The sequence below is a fragment of the Protopterus annectens genome, chromosome 6.part1, assembly GCF_019279795.1.
Source record: "Protopterus annectens isolate FY-2018-M chromosome 6.part1, PAN1.0, whole genome shotgun sequence".
Classification (NCBI taxonomy): Eukaryota; Metazoa; Chordata; order Ceratodontiformes; family Protopteridae; genus Protopterus; species Protopterus annectens.
Window position 1 is genome coordinate 303523419 of NC_056738.1, and position 19421 is coordinate 303542839.

The window sequence follows — 19421 nt, forward strand, 5'->3', positions numbered from 1 at the left end:
GCACCAAGACCATACTTTGAAGCATCACATGAAAGAGTTACAGGTTTGTGAACATCTTAATATCTCAAAGTGGGTGGAGTGGCAATTTTCTGTTCCAGAACTTCAAATGCTTTTTGGTGTTGTTCTAACCAGGACCAGTTCACATTTTTTGCATGTCAACTCATGTAACACTGCTGGAAGCTCACTCAGGTTTGGGATGAAATTTTCTAAATAGTTGACCATACCAAGAAAACGTAAAGCTGTGACATTGTCTGGAACTGGCATCTCAATAATTGCAGCTTGCTAAGACAGATCTAGTTGTAAGCCAGAACTAGTAAATAAGTTACCTACATAAGTAACTTCTCACAGCTTGAATTTAGATTTCTGAGGATTCAGTTTAAGACTGACTTCATATGCATGGTCTAGAACTTTCTTGAGGCTTCTATCATGCTTGCATTCACCATTGCCCCCTAAACTAATAACATCTACTATGATAGCACTTGGCTAACCTGAAAAAATTGGATCCATCACACGTTAAAAGACTTCACTGATAGAATTTATGGAATTCAAACACAACGGCTGGACCCACTCGTACACTTGGACCATAAACAACCAATAGAATCACGTGAAAATGCAAGACTTTCTTCTTGTCACGTTTATTAATAACAATAAAAACAGGTTAACCTAGGTTTCAACTTACAACCGAAGACTTCTTCAGAACAATTCCTATACACCACACTCCTCTTTATATATGCTTGATATGAATAATTAAAACCTTTCTGAGCCAATCACCCATAATTTAACATTTAAAAAGCCATGCTCACTTTTAATGCTAAACATTAACACATTAATATATCGCTTAAAAAAATATATATGAAACATATACAATGTAATATATACCTACAAATAACTAACAACATCCATTAAAATTTTTTATATACATAATTTAATATTTGCTTTTAATATACTAATTAATTAGTTACTGTTATAATTTAATAAATATGGATATAATATCTACTTCAATATACAATAAACATATAACAAAAAACATACACTATTACCATGTGGTTAAAATGTGCTAACTAGTTAATATGATGTTGTTTATTATACATTGTCTATATTATATATTTTATATATAATATATATCCATTTCTTACATGTATTAATATTGCGATAATGGGAAATTTTGTTGGGTTAGATGAAAAAACAAATAAATATATATATTAAAAAATTGTGTGTATTAAAAATTATATATGTTAACATTTTTTTTAAAAAAATATATATTCTAAGTAATAAATATCAAAATTTATATACAAATTCCAATGCTGTCCTTTAATAAATGTTCAACCCTTTAAATGCCTTAGCTTTAACAAGGGTGCAATACTTATATTATCATTAATACCGGGAAATCTTGTGGCATCTAACCTTAATTGCCATTTCATTTTGCATAGATCTAAATGAACATCAAGAATATGTCCCTGATTGTCTTTTACAATTTGTTGAATAACACAAAATTGAAACCCATGTCCTGGATGCTGTTTTATGTGCCTAAATAAAGCATTAGTGTTCTTCATATGTTTTATATCTAGCACGTGCTCCCCTGTTCTTTCTCTTAGAGCTCTACAGGTTTTCCCGATATAAAATGCAGGACACTCATTACACTTAGCCAAATAAATAACATTTCTAGTATAACAATTAAAATGTCCTTTAACATATATTATTTCTTCACCCAACACAATTTTATTACCAGTGGGTAAAATGTACCGACATAGGCTGCACCTTCCACATTTAAAATTTCCCTTTGGTCTGTGTGAACAAAAAAATATTTGAATGTGTACCTCTCTCCAGTAAATTCTTAAATGATTTGCCTTTTCTATATACATTAGTAGGAAGACACTTCATTTTCTTATTTACACTCTCATCTAACTTCAACATCTCCCAATTTCTCTGTATTACTTTAACTACAAATTCAGTGTCATAAGTAAATGTTGTGATGAAATATAAACTTTCCTTTTTCTCTCCTGGATTTTTTGATATAACATTTAACTGTAAAATATTATTACTGATTAATCTTGTGCCCAATTTTAAAATAGGTCGATAAAATCCTTTGTTCCTTTTTAATATCATTTCATTTTTAATAGCATTAACTAAATTAACAGGATAATCTCTTTTAATAAACATTTCCATAATATAATCCAACTCATTTTTAAACTCTTCAAAATTGTTTACCATTCTAGCTGCCCTGACCATGTGCCCCTTAACAATGGCTTTTTTCTGATGGTCAGGGTGCCAACTATTATAATTCAAATAAGCATTGGAAAACGTAATTTTTCTATGAATACTACAAGAAAGTATCCCTTTATCATGATCTATACGCAATCCTACATCCAAATAATTTATTTCCTTCTCACTATAGTTATACGTAAACCTCAAAAACTTCTCTGTGCAATTAATATATTCAATAAATGCCTTTAATTTTTCTGGACCACCATCCCAAACTATATAAATATCGTCTAAGAAACATGTGTATTGCTGAATGTACTGATTAAATTCACTTTGAAATATATAATTCTGTTCTCAAACAGACATGACATAATTGGCGTAGCTGGGGGCACAAGCTGCCCCATAGCTACCCCAGTTGTTTGCTTATAATAACAGCCTTCAAAACACAGAAAATTGTTAGTTAATACTATCTCCATAAGGGTAATCAGAACACTAATCTGGTCCTGTTCATATAATCCTGTTTTAAACAGCTGGCTTTCCAGCCATTCCAATCCAATGTTATTTGGAATGACAGAATATAGATTACATACATCTATGGTGAGAAATAAAGTGGAATAATCAAACTTAATACCATTTAACTTGTGCAAAAAATGCCACAAATCTTTGGTAATATACTCAAATTTTGCCAAGTCACTCTGCAAATAATAATCTAAATATTTACTAATAAAGAAAGTTTTACTTCTTTTGTATCTACAATCGGTCTAAAAATGACATTACTTAGTCCTTTATGTAGTTTGGGAATACCAAATATATTACTTATTGCCGGAAAATCATTTTTCAAATAATTAAAATCCATTTCATTAATCTGACCTTGATACAGCAAATCATCAATCATTAAATCTATCTTAGCAAAGGCTACATAAATTTCATTCAAAGTAACCTCCTCATAGGCATCCCCAGTTAACATTTGAAACATATGATTGGAATAATCGCATTAAATTTATGTAGCCTTTGCTAAGATAGATTTAATGATTGATGATTTGCTGTATCAAACACCAACACACCGATTCAGATCTGTGAAATTCCTTTGCCATCATGACAAAATACATTTAAACATAAGCATAGACCAGGTACTTGTAAGTATGCACAAATGCACAACAATCTCTTTGAAAAGGCTTCACTTTGACACTGCAAACACTGTGAATATTCCATAAACTTTGGACACTTTGAATAGCTTTAGTTAATGTGAAAAAGTAGTACATTGTGAAAAAATGTGGTTGTTTTATCCCTTTTCTACATCAGAAACATTTCAGAAGTTATTTCGAACACTTTTGTATTTATTTTGAATACTTTATCAGTTGTTTTATCCTTTTCTACATCAGAAACATTTCAGAAGTTATTTCGAACACTTTTGTATTTATTTTGAATACTTTATTCAAAACATTGCCAGGAACTGGAACTGGAACATATGTTTAAGCTAACTGACTCAACATTGCTTCAAACACACTTGCATGTGCATCTCCATTCATGCCTGCATTCACTCTGGCTGACTGTACAAAATGACACTGTTCTCACCACGACAGCAAACCAAACACATAATCACACAAAAACATAATCGGAGGCTCTAAATAAAGATCTGCCTAAGCAGCATAGACCTCCAAAGCAGACAACCAAGCAACCGCTACCCCAAAACAAAACACGTGCAACACATATCTCACAAAGCCAGTGTGCCTAACAGTCACAGCCCTTAAGACTAAACAACACACCTGATACACTTGTAACAGGTGACTCTATCATCAGGCACACTGATGTCCCGCTCACCAGGCTGAACAAGGAGTGGGTCACAGTGAGAAGCTTGTCGGGCGCTAGGATCCACCACATAACACAAGCACTCAAGTCACTCCAAGGCAAGTACAAATATGACTCAGTCATTGTCCATGCTGGTGTGAATGACCTGAGACGTACCTCCCTGGACTACATGAAAAGAGACATAAAGGAGCTCTCTGAGCATGTAGCCCAGGCGGTATGACCCTAACCTTGAATAGCATCTTACCCTCACCAAGAATGATGCCACAATATGAAGACAAGATGATCAATTTCAACAATTGGCTTAAGTACTGGTGTCATTCAAAGGGGATCCAATGCCTGTCAGCTTGGGATGATATGCTCGACAAGCCACGATGCTTCGCTAGGGACGGCTTGCACCTGTCACCCCTGGGCTTTCGGATATTGGCAAAGGCTCTTGCTACCCTCATAGTGCCTTTTTTTAGGCAAGGCTCAAAAGACAAACCCACCTCCATAGGTATCACAAGGGATAAGAAACTAAGAGCAATGCTACCCAACGCCAGAAGTCTAAACCTCAAGATGCATGCACTCAAAACTATCCTTAGCATGGAGAACATCGATATCTGTGCAGTAACAGAAACCTGGTTCAGGGCTCGCGAGAGCACCCCAGCACTACCAGGTTATACCTCATACCATGCTTTTCGGCCCCAAAACTTGGACCAAACCACAAAAGGAGGGGGAGTATCGATATTCATCAAAGGTAACCACACCTCCAGGTTGGTGGCAAAGCACGAAGCATCAGAGACTATCCATGTGCAACTAACAGTGGGTAAAACTGCCTTCCAGTTTATAGCCTGCTACAGACCACCCTCCCAAACCCAGGAATCCCACTCGGCCTTCCTGAGAATACTGGAAAATATGAAGGTCTCTCCAAACACCATTATATTGGGCGACTTCAACTACCCAAACATAGACTGGGAGAATTACTCTAGCTCCAACACCCTAGCCCAAAGGTTCCTAGAATTTATAAACTCAAATGCTATGGAACAACTTGTTACCACTCCCACAAGAGGGGAAATCATACTGGACCTGATCATCACCAACATGGGGACTCTATGCTCCAGACCAGAAGTGTATCCCTCACTGGTAAGATCAGACCATAAACTAATCTCACTGGATATTCACATCCCGACCCCACCCCTGCCCAGAAAACCACAGTGAAAACTTCTCTAAAGCAAATTTCACACTCCTCAAAACCGAGGTGGAATCCTTCAAAGCCCCCGGGCCTGTGGAAAATACGGCCCAGACTGCAGAATCCTTTATAAACGCATTCTATGAACACCTTCAGGAATGCATGGATCATGCAATCCCCAATAAAACCAAGACCCAATCCTCCAAAGGCAGACGTCCTGTCTGGTGGACCCCAGCCATAAACAAACTATACAATAGAAGGAGGAAGCTACTAAATGATAGAGCAAAATCCCAAAAAGGGAAGGCATCACTGATCAGTATTAGCAAAAAACTACGGGCACTCATAAAATTGTCTAAGGCCAGCTTCGAGAGAAAAATTGCACAGGACACTAAGGATAATCACAAGGCTTTCTTTAGTTATGTTAGGAACCTGGGTGGTAATTCCCAGATATGCTCAGAATTAGTCCAAAATGACAAAAAATACACTGAACCCACAGACATTGCCAACATCCTAGCTGACAGGTTCAGCACAAACTTCTCCCCCCCTCCCCACCAAAAGGGCAAATATCTATCCCAGCAGAGTGCTGCCCCCATGACATCTCAGATACTCAGGTAAGAGCCACCCTCTCCAAAGCAAAAAAACACAGCATCAATGGGACCAGACGGTGTCCCGGGCTGCATCCTACATGAACTCCAAGAAGAGCTAAACCCAAACATAAAACTACTGTTCAGTCTCAGCCTTACTACAGGATATTTGCCCAAAGAGTAGTGAACAGCAACAGTGGTCCCTCTCCATAAAGGCGGTGCCTCAATGGATCCTGGAAACTATCGCCCCATAAGCCTGACTAGCTTGGTCTGCAAAGCTATGGAAAGGATCATCATGGACCTCATAAATAAAGACACTGGATCCTAACCAGTTCGGTTTTGTTAAGGGCAGATCCTGCCTCTTAAACCTGGTTGATTTCTTTGAAACAGTCACCAAGGCCATTGACGAGGGGAAGGTGGTCCACACAGCCTACCTGGACCTCGCAAAAGCCTTCGATACAATACCCCACTCGGGCATTATAGATAAGCTCACCAGCTTAAATATAAACCCCTATGTCACTAGATGGATTGCAAACTGGCTCAAGGACAGAACCCACATGGTTAGAATTGCTGGAGCCATGTCAGACACCAAACCAGTTACAAGTGGTGTCCCACAAGGCTCAGTCCTGGGACCTCTCTTGTTCGGTATATATTTCTCGGAGGTACAGGCCAACATAGATGGACTGTGTCTGACCAAGTTCACAGTTGACTGCAAACCGGGCACCATAATCGACTCTCCAGCCGACACAAGCATCCTCCAAAAGGGCCTCATAGAAACAGACAACTGGTGCCAGAGCCATGGCCTCAAGCTTAATGCCAAAAAGTGTATAGTCATCCCCTTTGGCGAAAATAAAGTGCCCACAAATTACCACATAGGTGGTAATCCATTAAGTACAGAAGAAGTAATTAGGGACCTGGAGACCCAAGTTGATAGCAATCTCTCATTTGACAACCACGTGGCCAAAGTGGTTAGAAAAACATTTTATATAGCCCACCTAATCATGAAGGGATTCACATCTAGATCAGGGGAGGTCATTGTGCCTCTTTACTCATCCCTCATCGGGCCCATGGTTGAGTGCGGTGCCCCTTTTGGGATGTGCCTTACCGGACACCTGCAGCAGCTGGAGGGACCCCAGGAGTGCCTCACTGAGAGGATCAAAGGGCTCAAGCAGATGCCATATGCTGCCCGGTTAGAGAAGCTCCAGCTCTACTCGGTGGCATGCCGCCTGTTCGGAGGTGATCTGTGCCTGACGTATGGGGCCGTGTCCAACCCGGAATTGATGGACATGCTGCACCTCAGAAGATCCAGATCCCATCGAGCTGCGCGCTCGGTAGACTTGAACCTTAGCACTGAAATGGATGGGACATGCTGGAGGGATGGATTCATGACCCAGAGGCTCCCTTCACTCTGGAATAAAATCCCAGTCCAGGTTAGGCAGAGTCCCTCATTGACTCTCTTCGGGAGGAATCTTGATGAGTGGATGGGAAATCGTAGGTTCACCCCGGGTATCACTTCTGTGTCACTGTTAGACAGAGGCACAGTATACTAACCTCGAAAAAGGGCATAGCAAAATAAATTTAAAATGGGTGGTGAAAGCCAAACACATTCTGGCTAGGCTTGTAGATGTCCTAGGGCAGATAGCCTAGTATGAACCTATGAACCTATGAACCTATGTCAAAATCTCAGACATTTCATTTATCTTGGCAATTATTCTGAACTTTTTGAATGCTTCGCCTAATGCAAGGTGACTGAAAAATCACTGAAATTAATGTAAGTACCTTTGAATAACCACTGACCTGTTTGTGAGTTCACTCCAGTATATTCCTCCACTTCTAACTATGTGCCTCACTGCTTATGTGTTGCTTCAACTTCGGATCCCATACTGGCACCATGTCATTTTAGACATGCCACTTCTGACACCATGTCACTTTAGATATTCCACTTTTGACAGCATGTCACTTATCTCATGCATTCAAAAGAGACAATAAAGTGGTGTATGAGTTCAAGATATTTATTGTACATAAACATTGTCAGGAACTGTAACTGGAACATATGTTTAAGCTAACTGACTCAACATTGCTTCAAACACACTTGCATGTGCATCTCCATTCATGCCTGCATTCACTCTGGCTGACTGTACAAAATGGCTCTGTTCTCACACGTGCTCAGTACTTATACGCACATGCTATCTAGCTACAGTGGCTCAGTACGAACATTACACATAATGATCTACAATTCTGGATGCAAAATGTAAATATAATTTTTTCAGTGGTATAATATTATGACAAAGCAGTTGATTTTTATAAAACTCAGTTCTGAAGTATGCTAGTAAAGTATTTAAATAATTACACTGCTTAAGTTTAAAATATCTAGCAGTTAACACTGACTATTAACGCTATGAGGTGTTAATCAGCTAATTTTTGTAGTAGAAAGTCTGGCACCCTGAGCTTTCATATGACAATTAGATGACACTGTCACTTAATCAGTCAATACTCTGGTCAAGGTTCCGCAATGGTGTCTGGGACTGCATGTTCGGTAACTATCTACAAATTTATTGTGAAAAACATACAGAACGTTTTATCATTAGGAATCATAATTAATAATAATAGTAACAGTAATAATATAGATGATTATGAGTGGGTCTCAGATAATAACCTGCTCATTATGTGTTTGTGACATGGATGCCAAGAATTTCACCTCGAAAGCAAAGCTTGAGAGGTGAACCTTGGAATCCATGTCAAGAACACATAATAAAAGAGTTATGATTGGATGCCCAAAAATAATTCTTTGGAGTGCATATTTTGCTGGCTTTCAGATATAAAGCACTTAGCAAGCATTATCAGAAAGACAGCAAAATAGATTTTGTTATGTTAGAAATAGTCAGGGACACGTTACTGGCACCGACAGCAGGCAGAAATATTTTTATTCTGCCACTGCCATTTGCTGGTCAGTTCTGGCAGATTTAACTACCTCATAGCCGGCCTTAGGCATAGGCCAACTAGGCAGCCGCCTAGGGCGTCACTCTAGCAGGAGTGCTTTTCCAGTATTTTGTTTGGGGGCACTGGGTGATGTGGTGGGGAGTGCCATGGAGCCCTTTTACCTAGGGCACCAGCTGACCTAAGGCCGCTCCTGAACTACCTACCACAGTATCTGATCTTTACAAGTGAAGAATGGGGTGCTTAATATTTGTGAAGATTGGGTCTGACTCTCTAGAAGCATAAAACTGATTCATCTTTTTCCAGATAAGATTTTTTTCCCATATGGAGTATAATCACCATGCTCCATGCACAACAATAAAGGTAAGGACAAAATTTAGTGTCTTCAGAGTTTATTTGTATTTTAATATTTTCAACTCAGATTACTAAAATGATAATGTCGTATCACTTTTGCAACAAACGTATTCATGAAAATGCCCTACATAACCCTTTGTGTCTTGTTTTAAGCAAAGCCATCTCATGATACCACCACCCATGTAAGTGGAGACGAAATTTTTAAATCTGCAAGGTCCACAGGGGTTCCAGTAAAAAACTGAGAACTGCAGGTACAGCTTGCCCCTGTAATGTCTAATTAAATGCAATATGGGGCATATGACTGTTTTACACTGCATAGCTCCTGTTGTTAATGTATTCATATCCCAGGGGTTTAATACTATGATAGAAATGACACCATTCCTTACTCAGAGAATAGTTAAAGTTCACAGAATTAATAGTGCTTCAATCTTTGGTGTTGGCCAAGAGTGCTCTTCTCAGCATCTGCAATGTTACTGAAATTGCTTCCTTCTGGAGTTCATATGGGTTTACTGTATTGGTGGCATATTTAAGTATGTTTGGAATGTTTTTATATTGTTTCAGTATTTCATACTACTATGGAGCTATCTGGGTGCCCTTGCTCCATGCCAGTTTAGTTTCTTCGTGTACTGTCTGATGTTTTAGAGGTTCATGTCTCTCAGTGCACAGAATGCTATAATTGACAGGTTTGATAACTGATGTTGCTTTCAGCTTTTTTTCTTTTACTACAATATGTGGTGCACTTGCTTCTAGTATTGAATGATTCCACATGGACATAATTTCTTCATTTTCAGTTATTGTTTGTGATTCACATTTCTATTGCTTCCAAGCTACTTGTATAGGGTATTGCTTGCACTGTCTTCAGGATAACAACCCTCCCATATTTTTTGCCTTTCACTATGCAGATCAAGTACATCATTGCCAGCAGCGAGATGTGCAGCTGTTTCTATTCCTGTATTGCAAAACTCACATTTGTTTGTATGTCACACCTTTTCTATATATTTTATGAAGCAGTGCACCCCTATGTAACATTAACAATATGCTAGGAAGCCACACAAGCTCTTTTTGTGAATCATCTGGTCATACCAGTGATACAGCTTGCACAACTGGGAATTTCAGTATAGTGAACAAGGAGTTGTGAGGGGTGGGTTATATGATAGTAGCAAGAGCACTACTTGAGCATGTAGGACTTTTTGGGGGGTGTAGTTAGATATTATCACTACAGTGCTGCTAGAGGAGGTTGGGAATCTGTGTAATGGAGTTTTATGTGACAAGATATTAATCTAAAAATGTTCACAGCATGGAGAGGGCCATCTGTGATGGCCCTTCTTTGTATCAAACACTTCCATTAACTCACCAAAAATGGTTATACAAGATATCTTCCACCTAAACCTGGAGCATGTAATGGTAGCCTCTGTTATTGCAACAGGACTATATTATAATTTATTCAGTTGTCATTATGTGGCAGTAGTCTCTGTTACACTAACAGGACCATATTATAGTTTATTCAGATGACATTATGTAGTACAGTTCCTTGTGATGCATTCCATGAAGTGCCACCCTTTGCTGTGCAGCAGGTAAACTGGCAACCACTTAGTACCAGAAAGGTGAAACATTGGTAAAAAAAAAAACTGTTACACTATGTAATCCAGTAACCACTATATAAATGTACACTACACAGTCCACTGGCAGACCCTCACTTTCAACAAGTATACTTTCACATGTAAAGGGGTACACTTTAACACAGTCATACCAAAACCTCCTTCAGTAAAAATACACACACACACACACACACACACACACAAACCCTCACACGCACACATACACTCCTTAACTATTCTAACTCAGAGACAATAGTAATCACATCTAGTGGACAATTACTTAGTGGGCATGTGATTTCAGACTTAGTTCTGGTATCATGTTTCCATGTCAAAAGAGTATCACCCCACAATACTCAAAGAAGCAAAAACATGTTAGTGATTTGCCTTTTAGACAAAGTGACTTTCTGCATTTACTCCTTCTGGTAACTGAAATATGGTTAAGAGGCCAACTTCATGGGGTTGTAGAGGGATAAAGATCTAAGACCCAGCTAGTGTGGAGTTTACTAACAGCCTAGTCACTGGACAAGCAGGCTGAGGGAAGGGAGATGAATGAGGCAATGGTGGTTCAACTCACACTGGGGGGGACATTTGATGTGGCACATGCCCAGGGTTTAGACTCTTGTGTTAAATCCCTTGTAGTATATACAATGAAATACATATAATTCATTTATTTACTTATTTACTTATTTATCAACATTTGTTTACCAAGGTTGCCAGACTAGGCACAGGAACTGACCCATTTTCAGTGGAGGCCCAGGAAGAAAATCTCCTTTTCATACACAAGTCACTTTACAACTTTTACAAGACGAACAGACACATTGTACATCTACATAGAGATACAGGATTTAGACAGTTTGCTTATAGTAATACAGGAAAATAATAAAGATTCTATTAGTTATTTACAAATGTATTATAGATAAAAATATCTATAATAAATAATTTGATACACACACTACTGTATAATCTTTTCATATCATTGCCATAGAACTTTTCTCCCCAGGACTCAGCTAAAAATGAATTCAACCCAATCAGACTATTCCTATGAAAAAATTAAATAAGGGTAGAGATCCATCTGGTGCTGTCTCCCTATAGAGGGATCTACCAAACAAGGACCCTCTATGCAGCTGCCAAACAAGGATCCTCTATGTAGGGGTCTAGCAGTAGAGTTTTTCTTTGAAGGAGTCTGCTAATAGTGCCCCTGTATGATGGAGTTTGCTGATATTGCCCTTCTACACAGAGATTCACTAACACATCCCCTCTATACAGATGTCTGCTAATGGAGGCACTCCAGTTATGGTTCTTCAGAGGGAGGCATTAATCTGAAGGTCTGCATACAGTACAGGATGGGACCCTAAGTCCAGAATATATCCAGGTATGTGGGTGGCAAAGGCAACAGCCTGACTGAACCCAAATTTCTTCATACTACAAAGCAATTTTTAGAGATTCTTTGTCCGCTCTGATACTGACATCCCCAGGAATTAACTGTCTGGACCATACCAAGACCAAGGAGGCAACAAAGTCCACAACCTCCTGAAAGAAAATCCTTGCACAATCAGGTAGACAATAGATTAGGGTGTGCTAACAGTTTGCTCCTGCGCCCATGACATATTCTGAAGAGCTGACACCTCCATCAGCTCTGTAATCGAAAATGGAAAATGTCAATCCCACCATCAGACTACTCCAGCTTAGAACACATTGTAAAAATGGAAACCTAGGTAGCACTATCTGAATAAGGATAGTTCAACAGTTGGAATCAACTCAGGTTTCAGTAAGCAGTGCCATATTAGAATCACAGAACAAGTCTTACATAATGCTAGTCTTGTTCAAGACAGCCTTGGCACTGGAGTATAACACTCTCTCTGGAGTTACATGTGAATAGGACACACGTATCAGTCTGTAATAGAAACAGGGGTCCATATATTCATGATGTAGAACTATATTACAGAGGACTGGGTAGGTTTCACTAATGGTAAAAACCCTGAGTCATTGGGATGGGCCCAGAGTCTCACAGCATGTATCCCTGATGACAGTGGTAATGAATACCAGGTCTATGTCTCCTGACAACACCCACCAAGTAGAAAAAGTACCATCATGAAGAGAACTGCAGGGCAAGTACCTGATACAGACTATAATTAAGGGAAAAAAAAACAAGAGATGATATAGAAGGATTGTGAAACATTAACAGCTTTTATGTGAGCAGATAGGAAACTGAAGTAGATGAAAAGTAAAAAAAAAAATACAAAGCTAAAAACTTAAATTATAAAACAATACATCATCTTCTTTCAGTTGTTCCCATTAGGGGTCGCCACAGCGGATCATCTGTTTCCATTTCTTCCTGTCCTCTGCATCATGCTCTTTCACACCAACCGCCTGCATGTCCTCTCTCACCACATCCATAAACCTTATCTTAGGCCTTCCTCTTTTCCTCTTATGAAAATGATAAAACCTTGCAGGTCCTAATGCACAATATCAAATAACAGACCTAGTGAAACAAAACAACAATAACCAATGTAAAAGTCAGTCAATGTCATGATACAATGTGATACATGTGGATCAAACCCAAACAGCTGTAAGTATGACAAATTATTAAAACTGAAGTCAGTCTAGTGACCAGTGATTCGAAGTGCCAAGACCAGTTTAGAAAGGAAATCAAAACAAGAAATTTTATTTCCAAAAAACAGATGATATTAAATGGAAATAACAAAAGCCAAGCCTGGAAAATAATCACTAATGAAAAGAAGAATTACAGATTCTACATCCTTGTGTGCCTGTTTCATTCATTCTTTAAAAATACTACATCATCTGTAAACTTGTAATTATTATCAGCTACCCTCTTTGAGTTCACGTGTCTAGGTCCTTCAATGAAGTACAACCTTTGGCTGACTTTAAGGTTAGTCTCCATGAGTGTCTAGATAGATGCAAATGTACACCAGGGTTATCACATACAGTTCTATTCAATTCGGGAGGTGAGCACTACTAAGTGCTTGGAAAAGGGGTACAAACTTTTAAATATGTCTTCTTAAAGGTGTATATGGTTAGGCATCTTATGGTCCTCATGATCACATGCCTACCATTGTTACTATGTTCGTTCAACTTAGCCTTTAAGGTACATTATCTTGTTCTCCAACAGCTGTTAAAATCACAGCCAGTTGGAATTCACCCGCACTCTATCTTCTTTTTTAATAACACTAAAAGCATGCAGTCGCTAATGCATCTTGGTGATGCTGAAGTACTGTTTGTTGCATCCTTTTATACTCTCTCTTACAGTCAAAAAGAAATGAATCAACACTGAATGCTACATGGCAAATAATTATTAGCCTGCTAGTAACCCACCACAGATTGTTATATACAATATCTTTTGTAACTATTATCACATACCCTGTTTGAGTTTACGCCAAGATCCTTCTCTATGAATAAATACATTCTCATTAATGATATTTGAGAACCACAAAATGAAGTAAAATGAAACACATGCCCAAAACCAGTGAAGGTAGAAAGATCCAGATGAATGGAGAAAAACTGGGCAAAGAAGTGTTTACTAAATGTTTCAAGCCAAGTCTTCCAGTCCTTAAAAGTGTGTGGTGAGGCAAAACAAAAGTGTTGAAGCAGTAAGGGAGTGGTCAGTGTAGGACCAAGTATGTCCAGCTGGAGTTAAAGCACATACATGATGATTTTCTATGCAATTTAATACCCGTTTCCTGAGAGCAGGAAGGGAAGAGCTGTTCCCGATACAGATTAGTACCAATTATATGCCCTGAGCTGACCTTTGGAGTAGTCCCTTCACTTGCATTGAATATAAACAGGAAATCTGAGAGCTGTACACATATCGAAAAGAGCATGTGGAAAATGTGTTGGATGGAGCTGAAAGTAGTTATACAGGAGTTAATAAATCAAAGAAATCAGGAAGGTGGATTTGTCAGTAGTCAGTAAGGATTTTTGCACTGAGAGAAGTAGTAATATTGCGTGGTATCAGCTAGGGATCATATAAATACTTAACATGCTCATCTGGTTGTTAGCACAGAGGTTTAAAACTATGAGGTGTTAATCATATGCTTCTTGTAACACAGAAATTTGCTCTGTTAGCTTCCATTTGCCTATAATGTGACTAAGCATGTCAAATAACAACTAACCATTCCTGGACTGAGTCCATACCTCTCAACCTGGAACCTGGAAACATCAAAAATCTGGACAAAGGTGCATGAAAAATAGGTACAAATCAGTGGGCGAATTAACATAAAATCTGCATATATAATTATGTAACCCCACCACCTCATATGGAATTATGGGGTACCAACTTTCAAACGCAAACTATAGAACAGAGAACCAAAATATGGCCCCAGACCCTGTAGTATATGGTAACCATTTTGTTTTGAAATGTGTAGCAATGATGTTTACTGGGAAGGGAGAAGATGATGAACCTTAGGATTTTGTTTTTGGTGACTTGCAGTATGTGGGTTTTGTAGTAAAAGTAGGGCATTTAATAATAGGCAATATTCTAAGCTTAGCAAAAGAATATTATAGTTTGTTAGGGCCTCCAAAGGTCATTCTCCATGGCCTACTAATCAGTGGCATGGCTAGAGTGTGTGCCACCTGAGGCTATCTTTGAGTTTGCCACCCTTCCCCCCCTCACAAAATCATGGTCGAATGGGATTCCCCCATACACAGCCCTCCTACCTGTAGCCATTCCAATGTCCCATTACTTGACTATTTTGCCCCATTTACCATAAACACTGCAATGTGCATACTACTTTACTTCTACAATGATTATTTGGATTACATTTAAAACTTTTATTTTACATTTTATAGCACAAACACTAATAGGCATCTGCTAAACAAAGCAATACAGTCTCACAATTAAAATAGACTTAGCATTAAACTTCTCTGCACTTTAAACTCACATTCATTGAAACAGCATTGAAACCCACATTCACAAAAAATTCATCTGGCCAGTGATGGATAAAGATTACCTTTGGGCTGTTTTCAAATCATAAGATCCTTGCACACGAAACATACATGTGTTCTTTGATACACCTTCCTGACTGTATTAAATTATATTCCTTGTATAATACAACACACTTGTTTGAATGCATTTTAAATTTATTCTTTTTGAACATTTTTCCAGTAAGCAATGAAACAAAATGCATTAACCAATAATGATAAAACTGCCCAATTCAGAACATTTCCATCATAAAAGTCTACTCAAACTTCTACAATCCATCAGTATCTGTAAATATGCACAATCTCTGTAGAAGCCATCTAAATAATTCCACATTAAAGAGATCTGTAACTAATGAAGAGGTTGCTGCTAGCACACAACTTTATATTTCATTGTTTCATCTACAAATAAAGTGCATGCTGCCCTTGAGAAATAAATTGCCTATGTTACATTAAAAATATAATAAGCTAGTAATATTGCAATAGGGAATGGATGGCAAACTGATAACAGGTTCATAGTTACTAGGTATCTCTGCCAAAGAGGACATTCTCAGGACTGCAGCATCCACCCCCTTTAAAAGTACAACACAGTACAGTATCAGCAATCCATCTACATACTGTGGGAGTAAAACCTAAAACCTTCTGCACCAGAAGCAAGTATTCTACCTGCTGTGCAAATAAAAACACAACCAGACAAGCCATAAGCAGCACTAAACTTCTCTCCCCCTGAAGAACTATGCAGCACAAGAAATCTGGAAAAAGCCAAAATTTATTGTGGGGGGATCAAAAGCCCAAAATCAGGGACAGATTTTAAACATTGCTTGTATAATCTTAGAAAAGCTGCTAGAATAAAATGTGTTGTGTTTCCATGCATTTCCTGAAAGATAGGAAGACTGAAACTTAAATGGCTATCATTATTTAGTGAATTCAGTTCTCACTGATTTGTCAGAAAACCACACATTTTAAGAGGAACAGACCAAATGTATCAGACAAACATTCCAGACATTCTGTAAAACTTTGGACAATTGAGAACTATGGATTTAACTCCTTGAATCACAAGTGGTGGTTGTATGGGTAGAGAATTTAGGTTCTTGCTCCTTGTACCTAAGGTACAGGGTTTAAGTCTGACTAACCCTAACCACCAGTTATACCTAACTGGGGCATTTTACTCACCACACACACACGCGCACACACACACACACACACACACACACACACACACACACACACATATACAAACACCTAAATGTGACAGAGATATGACTGCCATTTCAATCACATGTAACTCATACCTGCAAACACAGCTAAGAAAATAAATGTAAGTGATGCCTGCACACACAGCTAAGAGAATGTAAGTAACTGCCATTTCAGCTAAGAGAATAAACTAAGTGATGCCTACACACACAGCTGAGAGAATGTAAGTGATTAATACACTGGAGCACTGCCTTTGGAAAGTAATTGAGCCCATGCAGCACATAGGAAAAAGAAAAACAGCTTGTTTCTCTTACGCATAAAGTATGTGCAACAAAAAAGACCAGTAAACAGAATTTTAAGTAAAGTCCCAGTCTTTCTTTTTTGCATAACCTGCAGGAGCTGGGGAGGTGAGGAAGAAAATGCACTGCCTGAATAACATGTGGACCAGTCTGCAGCAAGTTAAATTAAATTAAGTAATAGCTTGGGCATTCTGACATACTCATGAAGCTGATGTCATCGCACATGCCCTGCATGTGATGACGTCATTCATCCAAAAAAAAAAACTTTAAAAAAACCCCCAGGAAATTCAAAAATTAAAGTGGCCACTCGGGAATTTGTGGCACCCCAATATTTTGCCCTTAAAACTGGTATTTACTAAGGAATTTGTTACGGTTGAGAGGTATGACTGAGTCTGAAAAAGGTCCATGTGGATCAGTGCTCTGCCCAAATTAACAAAATAAGAAATAAATAGCAACAAAGGTAACTGGTGTTCCAACATTACCAATAAATACTAGTTGCTGGAATAAAATGCTTTGTGTTACCATGCATTTCCTGAAAGACAGGAAGACTGTAGTCTTGGTTTTCATAATATTTACTTCTGTATTAGATGCTAACAAGTTCCAGAGCATATTAAAACTCTGTTTTAAACAAATACTGAAAGAAATTGGTATATTCATGTCTGAGCAAAAGTAAGAAGTAAGCCAGCCGCAGAAAAAAAATAATAATAAAATAAATAAACAAATATAAAATAAGTTGGAGGGGTCTGGTAAGTCAATAGTAAGGTTAATAAAAAAGGAGAAAAGTTCTGGGCCCAAACCTGAACTTTTAGAAACTACAGCCATAAGAATGGCAGATTCAGGTAGTATCCTTTGGTACTGGAATCTGAGAACTTTTGAAGGGGTAGCTTCCAAACCATTAATGTAAACCATCTGCAAATCCTGGTTGAGAAAACCTAGAGATGACAAATGATCAGCAGGGTCGATTGCCCTCTTAATATCTACAAAGAGAACATCTGTTAAAATGTCCTTGGCCTGATTTGAAAGTTAGTGTTTGTCATAAATACCCCTTGTTTTGAAACAGCTTATGCTGAGACTGGGGACTTAGGCAGAGATATGCCTCTGGAGAGGGATATTCTGGAGCTGGCTATGGTGGTTGGTTGAAGTAATACAGAACTCTTAGGAGTTAAACACACAGAGTGGGGTGGTCAGGGTCTGGAGGGGTTTGAGTGGACATGGAGGAATGCTTGATACAGCACATGGCTTGTGTAATGTCTTCCCAGTAGATTTTGTGAAGGAGCTAACTCTTAACCTTATCTGAGACAAAAGTATTTTACTGCTATTTCAGCACAGTGCCTGAAATCAAAATAAAAATATTCATATTGTAGTTGACAACTGTTCTTCCAAAGTAACTGGACTTTTTTTGTAGCCTTTGTCTTACTAGACAAACAAAGACATCAGTTTCTATGAATTCCATACATCTAGTACAAGGACAATGCTATACTGGATAAGTAACTTTGCAGTGAATAGACAAACACAAGGCTGTGGTCATTTGTGAAAATACAATGGTTACTTGAATCAGCTGAAGGAAACAATAAGACAAATTATTTTTGACTAAGGAATAGAGTGACCATTAATTGCCAGTGAATTTGATCAATGTGTTTTAAGCAGCAAGAATAAAGCTATGAGACAACATCTCTTAGATTTTTAAAAACAGAATATCTGCCTGGTATGTTATTAATTGTATCAATGAAGAAATGGCTGCAAGTGGCTGGTCTTGGTCTGGTGGGTGAGGTGACCGCATCCATGAATGGTCTGCATCTGGTTGTTGAACTAACTACTTGTACAATACTGCAAAATGCAGTGAGATAATAGGAGGCCCAGCAAGTTTAAGTTACAATTTGAGTAGGGATTTTTTTTATTAATCAAGTAAATAAAAGTGTATAAATGAGGCTATGTAGTTTTTAAAAGGACAATGGAAAGGTAAAACAAAGAAATCATTTGTAATAGCAACAAGGGAAAGTAAGTTACTAACCCTTTAGGGGCATTAGTGCAAACAGAAGTAAAGTGTGCTGCTTCACTTAACATTACCTATTCTGAACCTATTAAGGGAGGGCCTGGCTGTGAGAATGGTGTGATAGAGAAAATAATCAAAACAGGTTAGCTTGATACGGAAAAAAAACACGCAAAAATAGGAAAAGCACTCAAAGTAACCAAAAACACAGTAAATAGCACCAAAAGTGTGTGAAGAAACGAACGAGGATGAATTCCAAAGTAGATTTAATCAAAAAAAAATGCAATATCACCACACAAAACACTCAGTACTTGCACTTAAGCATAAAACACATGAACGCATTTACACAAC